The sequence below is a fragment of the Mauremys reevesii genome, linkage group 14 (assembly GCF_016161935.1).
Source record: "Mauremys reevesii isolate NIE-2019 linkage group 14, ASM1616193v1, whole genome shotgun sequence".
Classification (NCBI taxonomy): domain Eukaryota; kingdom Metazoa; phylum Chordata; order Testudines; family Geoemydidae; genus Mauremys; species Mauremys reevesii.
Window position 1 is genome coordinate 348,485 of NC_052636.1, and position 19,298 is coordinate 367,782.

At 49.6% G+C, this 19,298-nt stretch overlaps 1 protein-coding gene and 1 non-coding gene across 2 annotated transcripts in view; both read right to left on the reverse strand.

The window, feature by feature from the left end:
* LOC120381809 (zinc finger protein 850-like) overlaps positions 1-19,298 on the reverse strand; it is a 288,805-nt gene that overhangs the window by 128,709 nt on the left and 140,798 nt on the right. The gene's annotated exons all lie outside the window — the stretch shown is intronic.
* TRNAV-AAC lies at positions 11,683-11,755 on the reverse strand. The gene has a single exon. It is a non-coding gene; the product is annotated as a tRNA-Val (tRNA).

Here is a 19,298-nt window from a genome sequence, read left to right on the forward strand (position 1 = left end):
TGGGGCCAGAAGGACCTATGTTGGGTCACCGGCGTGTGCATACCCAACGAGCGCATTATGACTCAATTGTCCTTGAGGCTCTGCGCAGATCCGAGAAAAGGCCCTGGCCCTCAAAAGGTAAATCCTGAATTGTCTGCTGCAATTCTGGGGGAAGGCCTGAAGCTTGTAGCCAGGAGATGCGTCTCATCGTTACCCCGGACGCAAGCGTTCTGGCTGCTGAGTCCGCTGCATCCAGAGAGGCCTGGAGGGAAGTTCTCGCCACTTTTTTACCCTCCTCTAGTAGGGCCGTAAACTCTGCGTGGGACTCCTGGGGAAGGAGTTGTGCAAACTTCCCCACAGACACCCACGTATTAAAATTATAACGACTTAGGAGGGCCTGCTGGTTTGCCACCCTAAGTTGGAGGCCTCCAGCCGAGTAGACCTTACGGCCTAGGAGGTCCATGTGCCTCGCCTCCTTCGCCTTAGGAGCCGGTGCTTGCTGGCCATGACGCTCCTGTTCGTTCACGGATTGGACAACCAGGGGGCAGGGAGGTGGGTGGGTGTAGGACCATATATTTTCCCCTTGGCGGGGACCATATATTTTCTCTCTACTCCCCTAGCTGTAGGTGTAATAGAAGCTGGGGATTGCCAAATTGTGTCTGCATTGGCTTGAATAGTGCGGATGAATGGGAGAGCCACTCGAAGGGGCGCATCCGCCGATAATATGTCTATGACAGGGTCCTCTATTTCAGCAACCTCCTCCACTGGCAAATTCATGTTTTGTGCTACTCTCCGCAAGAGGTCTTGATGGGCCCGGAGGTCAATAGGCGGAGGACCAGAGGAGGATGTTCCTGCCACTGCCTCATCAGGAGAGGAGGAGGAGGAGAGGCCCGGTACCAACGGATCCTGAGGTGGGTCATGGACCGGCAGAGCACCATCTGCATCTGGTGGAATCTCAGGGTCTGCAGATTGAAGTGGATCCTCGTCCGTGCCCGCGGGAGGAGGATGGCTTACAGTCGCTTCAGGAACCCTGTGCTCTGAGGGGCCGGAGCGTTGAGCCACAAGTGGGGCACCTTGGGCCTCGTGATATGCCCACGGAGTCCAAAAGGCCCATTGATGAGGACCTTGCTCCTGGCTTTGTGCCTCTGGATGGTGGCACGGAATATCAGATGCCCGGTCCTGGCGGTAAGAAGCACTCCCAGGCCGAGACGATATTGATGTGTGTCTCGAAGGACACGGCGGGGCCGAGAGACCCTGGTAAGGTACTGCTGTTGCTGACGTGCGGTCATGGGGCGGTACCAGTGAGCGGTACCAGTTTTGTCGGTGCTGCGAACGAAACCAGGACCTTCTACTGTGCCAGTGCCGGGAGGTCGACCGGGATCTCGAGTCCCTGTGCCGAGAGTGACTGCGGGACGCACGGTACTGAGATCGGTACCGAGAGCCGGATCGGTACCGGGAGTATCTGTCCGGGAGTATCTGTCCGGTGATCAGTGCCGCGCTAGGAGCAGCTGCCAACTGCGGTGCCTGTGTTGACAGTGCCGCAGCCGTTACTGGGGTCTGACGGACGGACTTTGATGCTTGCTCCTTTTGCGAGGATGGGGTCGGAGCAGTACATCGTTTCCCCATCGGGGAAAGGGAGCGGTGCCGGAGAGCTGGTGCCGGCAGATGTCAGTGCCAGGAGTCCTTCTTGGTACCAGAGCGATACGGTGCTGAAGGTGCGCTCCTCACCGATGCGGTCTGTTGGGCGGTCGGTGCCGGCACCGTGGGACTAAAGGCCGATTCCATAAGGAGCTAATTTAGTCGGAAGTCCCGCTCCTTCTTGGCTTGAACGACTTGCAAATTCGGCACTTGTCTGTCAAGTGGGATTCTCCTAAACACTTTAGGCAGGAGTCATGAGGATCCCCACCGCATCGGCTTCTAGCACGCCTAGCAGGGTTTAAATCCCGGCGCCTTGGGCATGAGCCCGCACCGGGTTGGAGGAAAGGGGGCTACTCCCCCAATCCCCCGCTTAAGTATATACACTAACTATGAAAAAACATACTAAAACTAACTATAACTACAAGAGCTTGAACTATATACACGATAAAGGGTAAATAACTCCGAGAAGCTAGGGATGTGGAGGTCAGCAAAGCCACTCTCCACAGTTCCAACGACCGTCACGGGCGGTAAGAAGGAACTGAGGGGCAGATGGGTCGGCAGGGGTATATATCCGGTGCTATAGCGGCGCCACTCCAGGGGGCGCCCAGCCGACCCACCGAGTGTTGCTAGGCTAAAAATCTTCCGACGAGAGTGCACGCAGCGCGTGCACACTTACTGGAATGGATATGAGCAAGCACTCGAAGAAGAACTATATTTACCCTGAGGATATAACCCCTGCTAGGGACAATAATGAACTGAGAGACCTCCCAAGGGCTTTGTTGGGCATCCCAGATGTTTCCTTCAGGCACTTACAGATTCTGAGGTGGTTTAATGTTTCCTCACCTGTGCAGGGAGATCTCAGGATCTCTCTTTCCTCTGAACCCTGGAGGTCTGGGACGCATGGCTCTTCCCCTTGTTCCAGCTGGGAGATCACATCATGCTGGAAAACTAGAAACCCTGCTCAGATGAAAGAAAACAAAGGAATTCAGTTGATTTCATAAGACTTGGTCATAAAAACATTCTATTAATTTAACTTCAGTGCTTAGTGTGACCTGGTGGGCCAGGGCAGTTCTCACTGAAAATGCCAAAGTTAGGGAAGGCTGAAAAGGGAGAGCAGATGCTCCCAAAACTGCTGGTTAACACTGAAGTTAAACTCACCGACCAGTCACCAGCTGTGCTTCTGATCCCCACATGGGTTATCGAGAAGCTGAAAAAGAAATCACACGGCCCCCTTTATTCCATCCCAGTTCTCTGACTCCTAATCAGCAACTAAGTCCAGTACAGTGAGAGGTTATTTAAAAACTCTGCTCACATAAACAAAGTATTCCTCTGACCCCAAAGGGTCAGCCACATCACCAGGTCAGTATAGGTTTGGATATTACCCGAAATTCCATCCTTCCAGCCAATCCTTTAGCATCTAAACTAAAGTTTAAACGAAAGAAAGAAAGACGTTAAATGGGAAAGCAGTCAGATACATTCCAAAATTGATATATCAGGTTAGGTAATAATTGGAGATATACCAATCTCCTAGAACTGGAAGGGACCTTGAAAGGTCATTGAGTCCAGCCCCCTGCCTTCACTAGCAGGACCAATTTTTGCCCCAGATCCCTAAGTGGCCTCCTCAAGGATTGAACTCACAACCCTGGGTTTAGCAAACCACTGAGCTATCCCTCCCCCCATTCTTAGCAGTATTGGTGAGTTGCTGGCTTGAAAGTCCATCTGGAACACATCCACAGATTGGATGGGTCATTCAGTCCTTTGTTCCAGAGTTCAGTTTGTAGAGAGGTAGGAAGGGGGATTGCAGATAAAATGGAGATGATGCAGCTGCCCTTTATATTCCTTTTGCCATGTGGCTTGTACTTCCTGTGTCCCAAACACAAGATTCACAGCATGTGGCATGGAAAAGCCTTGGAGTTCTCAGTAGACAGGCATACCCTGACATGTCTTGCTGACTCAATAGGTGTATCCCCTTGGTCCTTTCCATGGGCTCATTGTACAGCTGATGACCCTCAATGGGCCATCAAACAGGCTAGGCAGTGTTGATGTCAATATGTCTGGGGGTGTCACCCAGAAACACTGCACAAGTCTGGAAATACAGAATCATAGAATCTCAGGGTTGGAAGGGACCTCAGGAGGTCATCTAGTCCAACCCCCTGCTCAAAGCAGGACCAAACCCAACTAAATCATCCCAGCCAGGGCTTTGTCAAGCCTGACCTTAAAAACCTCTAAGGAAGGAGATTCCACCACCTCCTTAGGTAACCCATTCCAGTTCCTCACCACTCTACTAGTGAAAAGTTTTTCCTAATGTCCAACCTAAACCTCCCCCTCTGCAACTTGAGACCATTACTCCTTGTTCTGTCATCTTCTACCACTGAGAACAGTCTAGATCCATCCTCTTTGGAACCCCCTTTCAGGTAGTTGAAAGCAGCTATCAAATCCCCCCTCATTCTTCTCTTCTGCAGACTAAACAATCCCAGTTCCTCAGCCGCTCCTCATCAGGCATGTGCTCCAGCCCCCTAATCATTTTTGTTGCCCCCCGCTGGACTCTCTCCAATTTATCCACATCCTTCTTGTAGTATGGGGCCCAAAACTGGACACAGTACTCCAAATGAGGCCTCACCAGTGCTGAGTAGAGGGGAAGGATCACGTCCCTCGATCTGCTGGAAATGCCCCTACTTATACAATCCAAAATGCCATTAGCCTTCTTGGCAACAAGGGCACACTGTTGACTCATATTCAGCTTTTCGTCCACAGTAACCCCTAGGTCGTTTTCTGCAGAACTGCTGCCCAGCCATTCGGTATAGATATAGTTATAGATATACCCTACATATCTATAACTCACAATACAAAGGTGATACAAACATAGAAACAATATTATCATACTTGGCAAATCATAACATTTTCACTGACACCTGGCATGGCATATCTAGCACAATTCATTGCAATTTTATCAGATTATATTATTATTTTATTATTAATACCAAAGTGTCTCACAATTTCATACAGTGTCACACTTGGTAAACCAGTGAATTCCCAGGACCAGTACCCCAGGTCCTTGAAGATGCTGAACACTATGCTTATGAGGGATTGAAATACCCACATATCTGCTGGGAACACACACACAGACACTGTGTCAGTCTATACCCCTGTGTTCACTCTTCTAGAAAATTATGATCAATTTTGTACACAGTATGGCTTGTGAGGTATCATTTGAAAACGCATAATCTTCTGAATATTATCCTCCTGTTAAAATGTGTAGTAACACTGTATGTAAAGTTATGAGATTTTACTGTATGATATTACTGAAAAAGTTACAATTCTGGGGAACACCCACAGAGCAGTTCCTCAGAGACAGCAAGGCAAACAGCTGGTCAAACAGCCATTCTCCTGCAGGGGGAAGGTGTGAAGAAGACATTTACATTCCAACACAGGGACCTCTTGAAGCTGTTGTGGAAAACAACCACATGATTGATTTTGAATCAGCTTAGCCTGAGGCTCTTTTCTTGGTTAAAAGTGCACAGGAGCAACAGCTATTGGAATACTGTCCCCCTGAGCTAAAAATCACACAAGCCTTTTAAAGCTTAAAACCCCAAACAATGACACATACGTTGCACATTAATTTCCTTACTTGGAATATATTGCAAAATATGATGCAGGTCAAAAGCAAGCTGAACAATCAGTTTTCCATATTCGGCCTTTCCTGTTATTGTTATTACACCTGGTGATATGGGAGCAAGACTCTGCATGTCTCAAGAAATGTCACTACCAACCTAGGCCATTTTCACATGCTGGGGCGCAATCAAGATCAGTGAGTTGTGTCATCTGTAACCCTGGGTGAGATTCAGTGTTCTGCTGCTGGAGATCCCCTGTCTGGATACCCCCAGCCAGCATTCAAGGACGCACCAAGTGTCTGTGTGAAAAGTAACCCTGGGCCAGCAGCTCTGACTCCAGCCGCCTGCTTGTTACATCCCAAGCACTTTCTGGTTTGGGTAGAGAAGGCTTAGGGTTTGAGAGAAAGCCGGGGGAAGCTTCTGTTCATTACGCTGGACCTAACCCCCAGTTTTACTTGAGTAAAGAGGAGCTATTTGACACTGTGCGATACGGCTCCTGTGCTCTGTTCCCAAAGTGTTCGGCAGCAGGGGAGGGTCTCTGGTAGTGTGTGTGTGTCACTGGCATATTGGGGTGATGCTGAAACAGGACAGAGTAGAGGTGGCATTGTGGGGCTGGCGTGAACCTTAACTCTTCATTTCCCCTTCCAAGAACGGAGGGGACAGGAACCCTTACCCAGCGAGGTCACAGTCTCATAGTTCTCCTGCATGACATCCCAGTAGAGGGCTCTCTGAGTGGGGTCCAGCAGAGTGTACTCTTCCTTGGTGAAATGAACAGCCACCTCCTTGAAGGTCACCGGCCCCTGAAAGAGCAAGAGTCCAACACTTAGCACCTGCTGCCCCACTCACAACCCCACTATTTGTGGCAGAGAGGAGCCAATCAAATGGAAGCTCTGGGTGGATCGCAGTCAACAGAGTCCCACCTCGGCCCCGCTCAGCGTATCCAGCAAATACCAGGGTGAGGAGAAGAAGAGAGAGCCCCTTGTCTCTCCCAGCAGATCCATCACACACCTACTGGCCACCGACTGATACAGGAGATGGAGCCCCTAGCAGGGTCCAGGGACAGCTCCCTGGTAGGAAGCCCAATAACCTCCTCATTGTGAGGCGCGGGATATGAAGGGAGAGGCAGCTCCAATAAGCCTGACTCATGGGTGCCCCCTTCATATCTCACAGCAGCCACTGGTTAGTGAGCTCAGGCTCCAGCACTGGGAGTCTGGTCAGTTTGACTAGCTCCATGTAGGTGGGCTATTTTCTTTCTTCACAAATTAGGGCATTTCCACCGCCGAACCTCCTGGGTCTGTGAGCATCTAATCTGACCCCCTGCATATCACAGGCCTCCTGTAGGACACAATAGTGAGTTTATTACGCAGGGTCCACCCCTCCCTCAATGTGAATAGTACATGAACCAGCTTTGTAAAGGAGCTGAGATTTCCTAAGAACTTCAAGCAAAATACACCAGTTTCATAAAACAGATTTATTAACTACAGAAAGATGGAGTTTTAAGGATTATAAGTGGTAGGCATAAAAGATCAAAGTAAGTTACCATGGAAATTAAAGATAAATTCACAATCTAAACTTTACACCTTATTACGCTAGGCCGTAGTTCGGTTATGCCACAGTGTTAGGCCTGAATAAAGATGTAGCACAAAACCAGTTGTGCCAACCTGACTAAAAATCAGGCTAGCAGAGGTCTCTGGGTAAACTCAGAGTGAAATACTGAAAAGCAGCATTGTCTTACAAAGCCCTGGGAAAGAGTAAGATAAGTGGGGGCGCTGGTGCCAGCTGTGTTGTGTTAAGACACAGTGTTTGAAGGACCGATAAGAAACACAAGCATCTCACAGTTCTGACTAACTCCCTGATTTAGTGTTCGGTGTGTTTTTAACTCCCTCACATTCCTAACCTTTGGCGCTTGTTGAGATATTAACAATTCAATATTGTAGAGACTAGGCATGCGTATATATTAAAAGGTGTAAATCCTCTGCTAAAACCCTGGCAAACACACCCGGGGCTTCCACATAACCCTGGGGCATTCTAGTCCAAGTGAGTTGTCCCGGGGGGCCAGACCTTGCATCCCTCCATCCTGCTGTGCCAGGAACCCCCCAAGTAAAGGCAAAAAGATACTGTTTCTCTGGGGCCACTGGTACAGAGAAAAAGGCGTTTGTCAAGTCTATACACGTAAACCATTCTGCTTCAGGTGGCACCATTGCCAAAATAGTACTCGGGTTTGGCACCACAGGGTATTCTGGAATCACATACTGATTAATAAGCCTTAAATCCTGTACCATTCTATATACAGGTTTTCCATCAGGGTCAGGCTGTGGCTTCTTTACAGCCAGAATGGGAGTATTACATGGGGAGACACAGGGCACTAAAATCCCTTTGTTCTTAAAATTCTGCACAAGGGGCTCAAGTCCATGTATAGCCTCAATTTTAAGGGGATATTGCCTTTGTGCTGGGGGAGGCATGTCAGCCTTTATCACTGGGTTTAGAGGTGAGGCAGATTTTACCAACCCCACATCATACTTTCCTCCCCACACTATAGGGTTAACTTCGTTCTGAACTCGAAGGGGAAGCATTTCACAGCTGCTGTGAATCAACTGCGTTAGCAGATAAGCTTTCTCTGCTGGGAATCGGAGGGAGATGCTTTCAGGAGTACAAAAAATTTGAGCATGCAGTTTACACAACAAATCCCTTCCCAGCAAATTCACTGGACCATTCATTAGCAGAAAGGAATGCTGAACTGAAATAGGACCCAGAGTAGCCATACAGTCATTTGTCATGAAATGCCGTTCGGACTTTCCAGTAACTCCTATTACGCATTTCTCAGTTCTGCTTTTCGGTGCCGCTCCCTCAGGTAAAGCTGAATGAGTGGCCCCCGTATCCACTAATAATTCAAAAGTCTTTTGTCCTAACTTCAGGGGAACCACTGGAAATCGTGCATCACACTTAAACTGTACCATGCCAGCCTCATAAACCTCAGGACCCCAGGAGCGGCGCCTCCCTTCATTCATGATCCACGGAGAACTGGCCTCCCTCAGGTTTGCAGTCAGCTTTCAGTTTGAGGGGCATTCTCTCCGCCAGTGTCCTTCCTCACCACAATAGTGGCATCCAGTATTACTGGGACTCATGCTTTCACCCCGTCTGCGTCCCCTGTAGAATTTACCCCCTCGTCCTCCCCTGAAGCCACGATTCCAGCCTCGGCCCCTTCCTCTACCTCCCGACATAGCTACTGCCAACAGCGATACTTGATCCTTCAGATCCTTTTTTTCCTGCCTCCTTTCCTTTTCTTTTAGCTCTTCTCGGCCATTAAACACTCTAGTAGCAATGCTAACTACCTCAGGCAAACTTTTTCCTTGCATACCGTCTGGATGCTCTCGAAATCTCTTAGCAATATCCTCTGCACATTGTGACATAAAAACCATTTTAACCATCTCCTTTCCATGATCAGTGTCAGGGTTCAAGTTCCCATGCTTTCTAACTTCACTAATTAATCGAGCACAAAAATCAGAAGGGTGTTCGTCTGGACGCTGAACACAAGCAGTCACCTTGCTCCAATTTGGAGTAGCTTCCCCTGCGTCCCTAATACCTTTCAAAACAGCTTTCAAAAAATTATCCAAACTTGTCTTGTGAGCTGAATTGTTGGGATCCCACTTAGGGTCGTCACTTGGCCAAGGTGCATTCAAATGGGTTGCAGATTTTTCTTTCACCTTTTGTCTTTCATCCTCTGTCAGGAGAGTGTCTAATAACTGATTTACATCTGCCCAAGTGGGCACATGAGTGGAAAAGATTGTATGGAACATTCTTTCCACTGCCTCAGGGTTGTCTCGTAGACGAGGCATAGTGCGCTGCCAATTAAGCAAATCTGAAGTAGCAAACGGAGTATGAGTAAAACCATCTCATGTCCCCCAGCAACCAGTGGAACCGGATAAGTTCTCAACGGGGCTTGTAATATCAAGGGTGTCTCAGAAACATCCCCCCCCACGGGGTTAAGCGACCTGGAGGGGGTCCGCAAGGGTGAGGATGAGGGCTGCTGTAATATTGGGAGTGTGTGAGAAGTAGCCCCTGACCAAGTTTGCAAAAGACTGGCCGGAGGCTGCACAGAGGGGATGAGGCTGCCTGATCCCTCTGAGGATGAGGCAACATCACCCTGAGCCCTCCCTTGATTCTCCTCTGTCCCTGAACTCTCCCTAGCCTGCTGTTCTTGAATCCTTAAACTCCGCCGGATAGGGGGACGAACAGGAACAAAGTCGTCCTCCTCCCGGTGTGACTCTGGGGCATATGGTGAGGAACTTTTACAGGAATTCTCCATACAAACAGCTGCAATAGCCACTCGTCCCTCCGTGGGTTTATAATTATACCATACAAATAAATAATCCATTTGTCCTGGCCTAAGATCAACCAAAGTATCCCTTAAGGAATTCATCCTGTCTGTGGAAAAAGTTCCACACTCTGGCCAATCTTTAGTCGGGGACAAATGAGCAGTAAAAGAAGGCCATTGAATTTGACATAAATTTCTCATTTTAGATTTAACCAGACCAGCGGTTCCAGAAATCTCCTTCCAATCTCTAAGTATCAGAGACAATGGGGCGTCCCCCGGGCACTTACTGCCAACTTGTCCCATTTTGTAAGGGGACTCTAACCCCTCTTCCCCGCGTCAAGGTAAAGGGACTCTAACCCCCACCTCCAGCGCTCACTTACCTCTCCAGGGGACTCGAACACCTGGACTGGGACTCAAACCCAGGCTGGGACTCTAACCCAGACTACTTGGATCCTGTGCAAACCTGGACTGGGACTCTAATCCAGACCTAAGTTGTCAGGGACTCTAACCCCGACAATCTGCACTGGGACTCTAACCCAGGCAACCTTAACCCTACTCAACGGGTAGGTGGATGTTGCTGGATTTCTACGAGCTTCAGCTGGTTCACAGAACTCGCCTTATCGCCGACGCAGAGATCAGATTACCAGGCAAGGCTCCTCTAAATCAGAGGATGCGCGCTGCGTTGCCTCAGAGTCTGATCCCCCGCCGGAGAGTCAGACAAAGTCCCGGCGGAGTCGCCAAAGATGTCGGGGACTCTAACCCCAACAGCGAAGTTCGTTGTCTGACCGCAGAGAGACCAGGCAACACCAGCAAGGTCCGATAAAAAGTTCTTTATTGACAAGTGCACGTATCAGTAAAGAACAGCTCGTATCCGAAAAGAACCAGCCCCCCCTTTACAACTTAGTATAGCTTATATAGACAGTTTTATTACCTCATAAATCATTCACTAGAGCAATCCACCCCCTTTGTCTAACAACTAGAAATTAGACACCTTTTAATATATACGCATGCCTAGTCTCTACAATATTGAATTGTTAATATCTCAACAAGCGCCAAAGGTTAGGAATGTGAGGGAGTTAAAAACACACCGAACACTAAATCAGGGAGTTAGTCAGAACTGTGAGATGCTTGTGTTTCTTATCGGTCCTTCAAACACTGTGTCTTAACACAACACAGCTGGCACCAGCCCCCTCACTTATCTTACTCTTTCCCAGGGCTTTGTAAGACAATGCTGCTTTTCAGTATTTCACTCTGAGTTTACCCAGAGACCTCTGCTAGCCTGATTTTTAGTCAGGTTGGCACAACTGGTTTTGTGCTACATCTTTATTCAGGCCTAACAACAGGAAGGCTTCATGCTCGAGCTGCAGCACATGCTGGGCAGGCTTAAGGCTGGGCTCCCCATGGCAGGAGAGAAGAAGAAGACTCGGCCCCTGGAGGGGCAGGCTGGGGCTTCCTGGATCCCATTTGCTCACAGTCAGCGCCCTGCCCCCACTCCCAAGTCATTAATGGCTCCCCCAGGTCAGCCAGAATGGAGCAGCGGTTTTCACTCCACCAAGTCCACTTATGGCTTACAGGCAACTCCCAAACCCCCCACAGCCCACCATGTCGGCCAGAAAGGAGCCCACTCAGCCTCGCCATTGCTGCTTTTCCTTCCCCCCAGAACCCCGCTTCTCCTGGGCTGCAAGGAGCCACCCCTGGGATGCCAACAGGCAGGCACAGGGTTCTGCCTCCCAGCAGCCAATCGCACCTCCCCCGGCTTTGCAGAACGAATGGTGACGCTCTACTAACCCCACTTAGCCACAATGATGTGCTTACTTTCTGCCCTGCCTTTCTCAGCTCCACTTTCCTCTTTTGCCCCATTCCTGCCTCACTTCCTCCTTTGGCAAGTCACGCAGAGGAGGCCAGCAGGAAGAGCCGGCCTCCACCGGCCAACCTCCAACAGCAGAGGAGGCCAAGCCACAAGCCTCCAAAAGGTGACACGCCGCACTCCTCTAGGTTCTCCAGCCTGATGCCAAGGTGCTTTCTCCACTGCTGTCAGCACCCTCTGTCATGCAGGGGTTGGAGTTATCCCAGGGACAGGCCAATAGGAGAAGGCGGAGGCCTTCCTGAACAGCAAGGATCTGGGAAAAGAAGCCAGCATGTTTCTGCCTGGTTTTGAACCAGGGACCTTTTGCGTGTTAGGCAAACATGATAACCACTACACTACAGAAACTCCATCTGCTTGGCTCTTACTCACCCTGGCACAGACCGATGGACAAACCTGGAGAAAGTGGTGGCAGCCCTTCAATAGGTCAGCTGGCAGAGCAGAGGACTGGAGCGGGCACTCAGGAAGTCGTCCTTACGTCGCCCTTGTGACTCCAGCTTGAGGGAGAGCTTCTTTTTCTTCCCCTTGCTGACAAAGAGCAAGAGAAGAATGAAAGGTCAGGGGCCAACTCGGTGCAGAAGCCCATGCTGCCTTTTCCTGCTGCATAGCCTGAAATGAGGACTCGTGGCAGTTAAAGGAACTGCTGCACTTTCAGAAAACATCCCACCCGTGCACAAAGGGGGATAGAAGAGCCTGTTAGTCTAGCACGCTCCCAACTGAACTACTTCAGCAGCTGCTCGGTTTCTTTTTGGCCTCCTGCTTTTCTGTCTGGGATGTTGTTGTCAGCTGTGGCACAGAAAAGGACATCATTGCGAGCGGCCCATGAAGACAAGATTCACTTTTGCCTTCCTTGCTCGGCTTTATTTGCTTCCTCGCCCTATTTCTGCCTCAGTTCCTGGGTTACCTGAAGGTGACGGGGGGCCAGCAGTACCAGGAGGAAGTTGGGCAGCTAGACCCTGGTGGCAGAAGTCCTGCCGCCACTTGCCACCACTCTCTTCTCCCAGCGTCACATATTGGCCACCAGGGACTTGGGGACCAGCAGCGCAACGGAAGGCAGTGGACAGAGCCACCCTCGCCTTGAAACTCCGGCTCATTAAACCACATCTTCAGTCGCTGATGGCTAATGAGAGACAGACATCGCTTGCTATTTTAGCACTTGGAAATGTCATTGGTCAGTCATTGGATCCCTGTAATGCTGTTACAGAACAAAGGAAAATAGAATCTCAGTGTGACATACTATACCTTTGGGGGAGCGGCTGTAACCCCCATAATCCTCATTTTCATATCATTGAGATCCTACATATAGAGCATGACTTGTAAGGTATCAGGGAAAGGATATGATCTGCTGAAAGTCATTTCTCTACCCATAGATGTTTACCATGCATGCATATGAAGTTATGAGAATTGTGCAGTGTGGTTGTCACTGTGCTGCAAGGTCGGGGAGTCAGCCAAATATTAGCTCCCCAGTGGCAACAGCAAGGAAAGTAACCAACACCCGGACAGGGTGTCAAACAACCCATCAACAGCCATTGTCCAGCAAGGGAGCTACAATGCAATGACACACCTGCATGAGGACACCCCAGGGGAATTGCTCAGACTTGCTTGGAGAGACGCAGTGATGCTCACCTGACTCTGAAGGGGGGTGGTGCAAAGCCATGAGGGAAGAAAGGACATGATAAAAGGAGAGACATTTGCCAGGCTTTATCTCTCTCTGTCACCTACATCTACAGACACCCCCACACCAAGCAACTGAAGCGCTGATGAAAGGGGAGAGCCTGGCTGAAAAGCCACCAGCCAGCCTGTGGTGAGAAGCATCTAAGTTTGTAAGGGTACTGAAAGGGTTAAGATCAGCTTAGAATTAAAAGCAATGAGGAGTCCGGTGGCACCTTAAGGACTAACAGATTTATTTGGGCATAAGCGTTCGTGGGTAAAAAGCCCACTTCTTCAGATGCATAGAGTGAAAATTGCAGATAGAGGCATAAATATAGATTGGAACACAAGTGACGGGAGTTACCGTACAAGGGGAGAACCAGTGTTGAAGGCTAATTCAGTCAGGGTGGATGTGGTCCTCTCCCCATAATTGATGGGGAGGTGTCAATACCAAGAGAGGGAAAATTGCTTTTGTCGTGAGCCAGCTACTCCCAGTCCTTATTCAAGCTCAAATTAATGGTGTTAAGTTTGCAAATCAATTGTAACTCTGCAATTTCTCTTTGAAGTCTGTTTTTGAAGTTTTTTTGAATGGTTACTTTGAATTGTTGGGTGTGAATGTGTAAAGGTGCTATTGACTATACAAGTCCCCTATGGGCTCGTGATCTGGATTCCTGGTTTTCACCCAGGTGGCCGGGGTTCAGTTCCCAGTGTGGGAACAATGGAGAGCTTTCGCTCAGAGGGGAGGCAGGAAATGAAATAAATAGGAAGGGATCCTGCCAGCAGGGAAGTTGGACAGTGTTGGGAGGACCCCAGAAGTGGGGGTGGGGCAGTGGTCTGGGGGAGATGAGGAAGGATCCCAGCCCTGTGGGAAGTTGACATTCTGGAGAGCACAGGCCTGGCATGGGGGGTGGGAAGAGTGAGTGTGTCCCTCTAAACTCACCACCGGCAGAATTACATATTTGTTGGTAAATGTCAATTTCTGTGTAAAAACACAACCCAATGGCAAAATCTTTCCATAGATAATAATCAAACCTAACAGATGGGCAAAGTAAGAAACGTGTTGCTTGAGAACTTATCCTATTCTAATCCTCTAGGGTTCCCTTTTTGCCTTAGGCACCACCATGTGGGCATTTCATATCCCTCCTCATTTTCACACAGACACACAATTTCCTTTGCACAGATCCATTAACAGCAAAAACTCCCTGTGTCTATTGTCTGAGCCAGGGCATTGATTCCACTCAGGGGCGGCTCTACAAATTTGTCCGCCCCAAGCAATCATGCCCGGGAGGCGCCCCCGAGCCGCGGGAGCAGCGGACCTGCCGCGGGCATGACTGCGGAGGGTCCGCGGGTCGCGGCTCGGCTGGACCTCCGCAGCTGCGGACGGTTCGCTGGTCTGGCGGCTCCGGTTGAGCTGCCGCTGTCATGCCTGCGGGAGGTCCAGCCGAGCAGCGGGACCAGCGAACCGTCGCAGTCATGCCTGCGGCAGGTCCGCTCGTCCCGGGGCTCCGGTGGATCTCCCGCAGGCATGACTGCGGCAGGTCCACCGGCCCAGCCTGCCGCCCCCCTGGGAAAGGGCCGCCCCAGGCGGGTGCTTGCCCCGCTGGGCTCTAGAGCCACCCCTGATTCCACTGAAACCTTCTCTCCTGCAATGGCAATGGTCAGACAGAGGGAATGCATCCACCTTCCCCCTGGCAGTGAGATATTCACTCTCCTCTTCATGCTGCTGTTGTTATTCCATGAGTCATCAAGGGTGGAATAAAAAGTTGAGTTTACTCCAGGGTGAGGAAAGAAAGGAGCCACCAACGCCCTCAAAAATCTCAGTGCCCAGAGAAAACCTGCCTCTGTTATTGGACTCACAGAGGGGCTGGCAATACAACGGGAAAAGGGACTGTCTGAATTGCCAGGGCAGGGAATGAACAATCTACAGCAACATCATTAACCACAAACACACTCTAATCATGCTCCAGACAGTAGGGAAATGGGCAGGAATTCTTGCTGTTCAGCCATGGCCACACGTACAGAGCTGCACAGCAGTGAGTGTGCTGGGGAAGCTGGTCTGAGCAAACAATTTGTAATGACCCTTCAGTGAGAACAGAACCAGAGTGTAGAAAGGCCCCTGTGTTAAGTGGTTGTGGCTGAGGCCTTAGGTAGCTGGGCTAGAAAACCATGGGTGTCTTTCTGTGAAGGTTTGATCCTTGCCAGCTAGGCAAGGCTGGTGTGTGGTGTCTCTATGGCTGTACTTCCAGGCTCTGATCACAACAGTGCCATAGGGAGCCAAGCCTAGACATATTCAGAGGCTAAGGCCAGGTCAATGTTTCAAACAGTGAATCTATGCTGCTGCAGCTCAGTAATGGAGATGCTCTATGCCAGGGTTTCTCAAACGTCCTTTCACTGCAACCTCCTTCTGCCAAAATAACTTAATACGTAGCCCTGGAAAGAGGGACCAAGCCCCTCCACTCGGGGCGGGGGGGTGCCAAAGACTGAGCTCCAGTGCGGGTAGGGCAAAGCCTGAGGGATTCAGCCCTGGGTTGGGGGGCTCAGACTTTTGGCTTCAGCCCCAGGCCCCAACAAATCTAATGCCAGCCCTGGTGACCCCGTTAAAACAGAGTCACGACCCACTTTGCGGTTCTGACCCACAGCTTGAGAACCACTGCTCCATGCTGAGGGGGGGAGAGTTTTCCTGTTGGTGTAGTCAATCCACTTCCCCAGGAGGTGGCAGTTCTGTCATGGGGAGAAGCTATATTGGTGGATGTGCATGTTGTGGTGTTTACCACATTTAAGAAGTTTAATCAACCCCCATTTTTAAAACCACCTGTGGTCTGGGAATGGCAAAGGAGCTCGATGAAGCAGGGTCTGTCCTTCAAAGTCCTGGAGATCATGATTCCATACTCCTATTGTAATGGGGGTATAGCTCAGTGGTAGAGTGTTTGATTGCAGATCAAGTGGTCCTTTGTTCAAACCCAGGTGCCCTCTTAAAGAAAAACATTTTCATTTCCATTCTCCATTATGTTCAGGAGCTCCACCATACGAGGATGCTTGAAATGAATGTGAACACTCAACATTCTGCTGTCCAAATGCATAAAACCTAGCAAACCTGTCCATCAGCTGAAATCAGTTCCAATCCTCTAAGTGTTTAGTTTATGTTTTCATCAATTAAACAAAGGTATCATTCCCTGAAGCAGAGCACAAGTTTGAAATACAGGCAGCATAGAGCTAATATTCATAATGTCAACTAAAAAATGATACACATCTAGAGATAGCATCATTATAATCAGCCAATCAGAACCTCTCCATAGACCCCTTACGACCACTTCTCTGTAATATTGGCTGCAAATATAGAACAGTGGTCGCAACGGTGAGCTATACAGTTACAGATTATGTCAATAACGTCACAGGAGGTGACACGGCATCAGTGAGACTGATACTGGAATACGGCCTCCAGTTTTGGTGTCCTCGTTTGAAAAAGATGTTGTGAAATTGGAGCTGGGGCAGCAAAGAGCCACCTAATGTTCTGAGGACTGGAAAAAATACCTTCTAGGGAGTTATTGAAAGAGCTCAACCTGTTTAGCTGATCAAAAGAAGTTTGAAAGGTGACTTCACTGAAGTGTTGAAGTGCCTTAATGGAGAGATAAGATTGGGTATTAAAGGGCTCTTGAATCAAGCAGAAAAAGGCCTAACAAGAGCCAATGGCTGGAAGGTGAAAAGAGACAAATTCATATCACAACTAAGGCACAAAAATTCAACAGCGAGGATGATTCACCACAGGAACAAGCTACCAAGGAAAATGGTGGATTCTCCATCTCCTGATGTCATTTCATGAAGACTAGATGCTTTTCTGGAATGCGTTTGCCTCAAAAGTAGCTATGGTGTCCTACAGGAGGCCTATGATACGCAGGGGGTCAGATTAGATGCTCTAATGGTCTCTTCTGGCCATAAAGTCGACTAATTTCTGAAAAACTGAGTGTAGCATTGGGAGCAGCGTCTGATGTTTTCCTGTCTAGCCAGCTTGCTGCCTAGAACGAACGCTGCTTGAGTGGGGTGATCCCCAGGGAGTAGCTCAAACCTCCAAAGTGCCTGGCCAGGGGCAGGACATTGGCACAGCAAGGGAGGGGTGTGGCAGTGACATCACAAAGGCCTTTGGCAGGACCTCAGCCTATTGGTCCAAGGTGGTGGGGAGGTGGTGACCTCACAGAGAGATGCTGACATCAGCCAGGCAGGACCGGGGCGAGGGGTCAGGGAAACCTCAGAGACCCCTGTGGCTTTGCTTCAGCAAGTCTCCTTCTCCAGGTCTCTCTCTGAGGACTGAGAGAGTATTCGGGTTGATGGATGTGAGCGCCAGGAGGAACCTCTTTCGAGTTTTCTCCTTCCCTTGTAGTGATTTTACTAGAAAACAGCCGTCCCTGTTTAGAAGGTAAGAGCCTCCTGGTGGTTTGAAACCTGTTCAGTCTGATCCATCTGGTGAGAGTTGAATTCTAGGCATGGAAAACACGAGCTTAAGGAGGCAGAATTTTATTGCGCACCTGGGATTCTGTCCCTTAGAATCACTGGGGACATTGGGATTTGTCCTTTTTGTTTCCGCTTTTCCTCCATCGATCCCTCCCTCCTTTCTCTTTGTCTTTTGCTTCTTTTGTCCTTTCTCCTGTTCCCCTCCCAACAGCAGGAGAGGGGTGTGGGTGTGTGGTGTGTGCGTTGGGACAGTGCTCTGCAGCTCCCACTGTGGGAGGTCCACCCAAAAATGTGGGGCTGAAATAGTGCTCGGGCAGTGATCCCCACCAATGACCTGGGCCATCCTTTGGGCTCTGTGGTGAGAACCCTCAGCCTCCCGTCCTCAGTCTCTACCCTGATTGGCTCAGCAGGGGGTTATTGACAGGGAGGAGACTCAGGTCTTGTTGTTCTCTTTTCAGACCAAGGAAATAAGTCAGAACCAGTTCTATGTTTGATGAATTTGCTGCTTCTCTGCATTAATTGTCTCTGAGCAGTTCATGATTCTCTCTAACATTGCAGTTCTCCTCAAATACTCGCTGAATAATTACTGTGCACTGTTGTTGGTCTGGAGCTCATCTGAGAGCACTTTATTCAGGTCATTCAATGTCTGAAATTCAAGATCCAATGGTTAGTTTGAAAATCAGGGCTCTTGGGTCCTATTCCCAACTCTGCCACTGACTGGCTCTGTGACCTAAGACAAGTCAATTCTCCTTTCTCAGCCTCAGCTTCTCCCTCTTTCAAGTAGGGATAATAATGATCCGCTCCTACCTACCTCACAGTGCGTGGAGGTAGGGTCGGCTCTAGGTTTTTTGCCGCCCTAAGCAAAAACAATTTTGGCTGCTCCCATCCCAGCCCTGGACTCCCCCTTACACCCTCCTGCTGCCCAAGCCCTGGGCTCCCCCCAACCTGCACCCGCTGCCGCCGCAGCTCTGGGCCTCCCCACACCTGCAACCCCCTGCCACCCCACCCCTGGGCTCTTCCCCCCCCAACCCACACCCCCCTGCCATTCTAGCCCTGGGCTCCCCCCCACATCCTGTGCTGCCCCAGATCTGGGCTCTCCCCTTCCCCCCCACCAATGCTCCCCAACCCACACACCCCCTGCCGCCCCAGGCCTGGGTGCTCTCCCCCACCTGCACCCTCCTTCCACCCCAGCCCTGGGTCACTGGTAACTTGCTCCCAGGATGGCTCATTCAGCAGGAATTTTGGATGTGCACAGAACACAGACAGGATTGGTTCCCATATGGTTACAGAACTGCAGGAAAATGGAACAATTTTCAGCTTGTGTGATTGGAGGATACCTGGATGCATATTATAAGACTGTACTCCATAAATGAGGAAAAGTTGAGGTGCCTTTATTATTCTTTGTTTCTATGGGGAATTTGCCAGTGCAATATCACTGTCTTCCTTTCAAACAAACAAAACTAGAAAAAAATGGCAATGGCTGTTGAAAATAGCAATTCCAGTCCTAATAACCCCTGGGAAGCATTTCTTGCTCAATTTTATCCTACTTTTTGTACAGCAAATAACAGTGGATCAGTATATTTGATTTGGGAGAAATGAAGTAACAGGTGCCCAAATTGAGCTCGAGCACTCCTGGATTTTGAGGTGTTCAGATCTGGAAGGCAGGTGCTAGAGTCTCTTTCTGAACATTAGCTGAATCTGGAAAGGAAAAGTCAATTTCTGCTTCCATGACTCAGAAGGGGAAATCCTCCTACGTGCCTGGTACTGTATCTAGATGTAAGTGGGGGAATGGTCC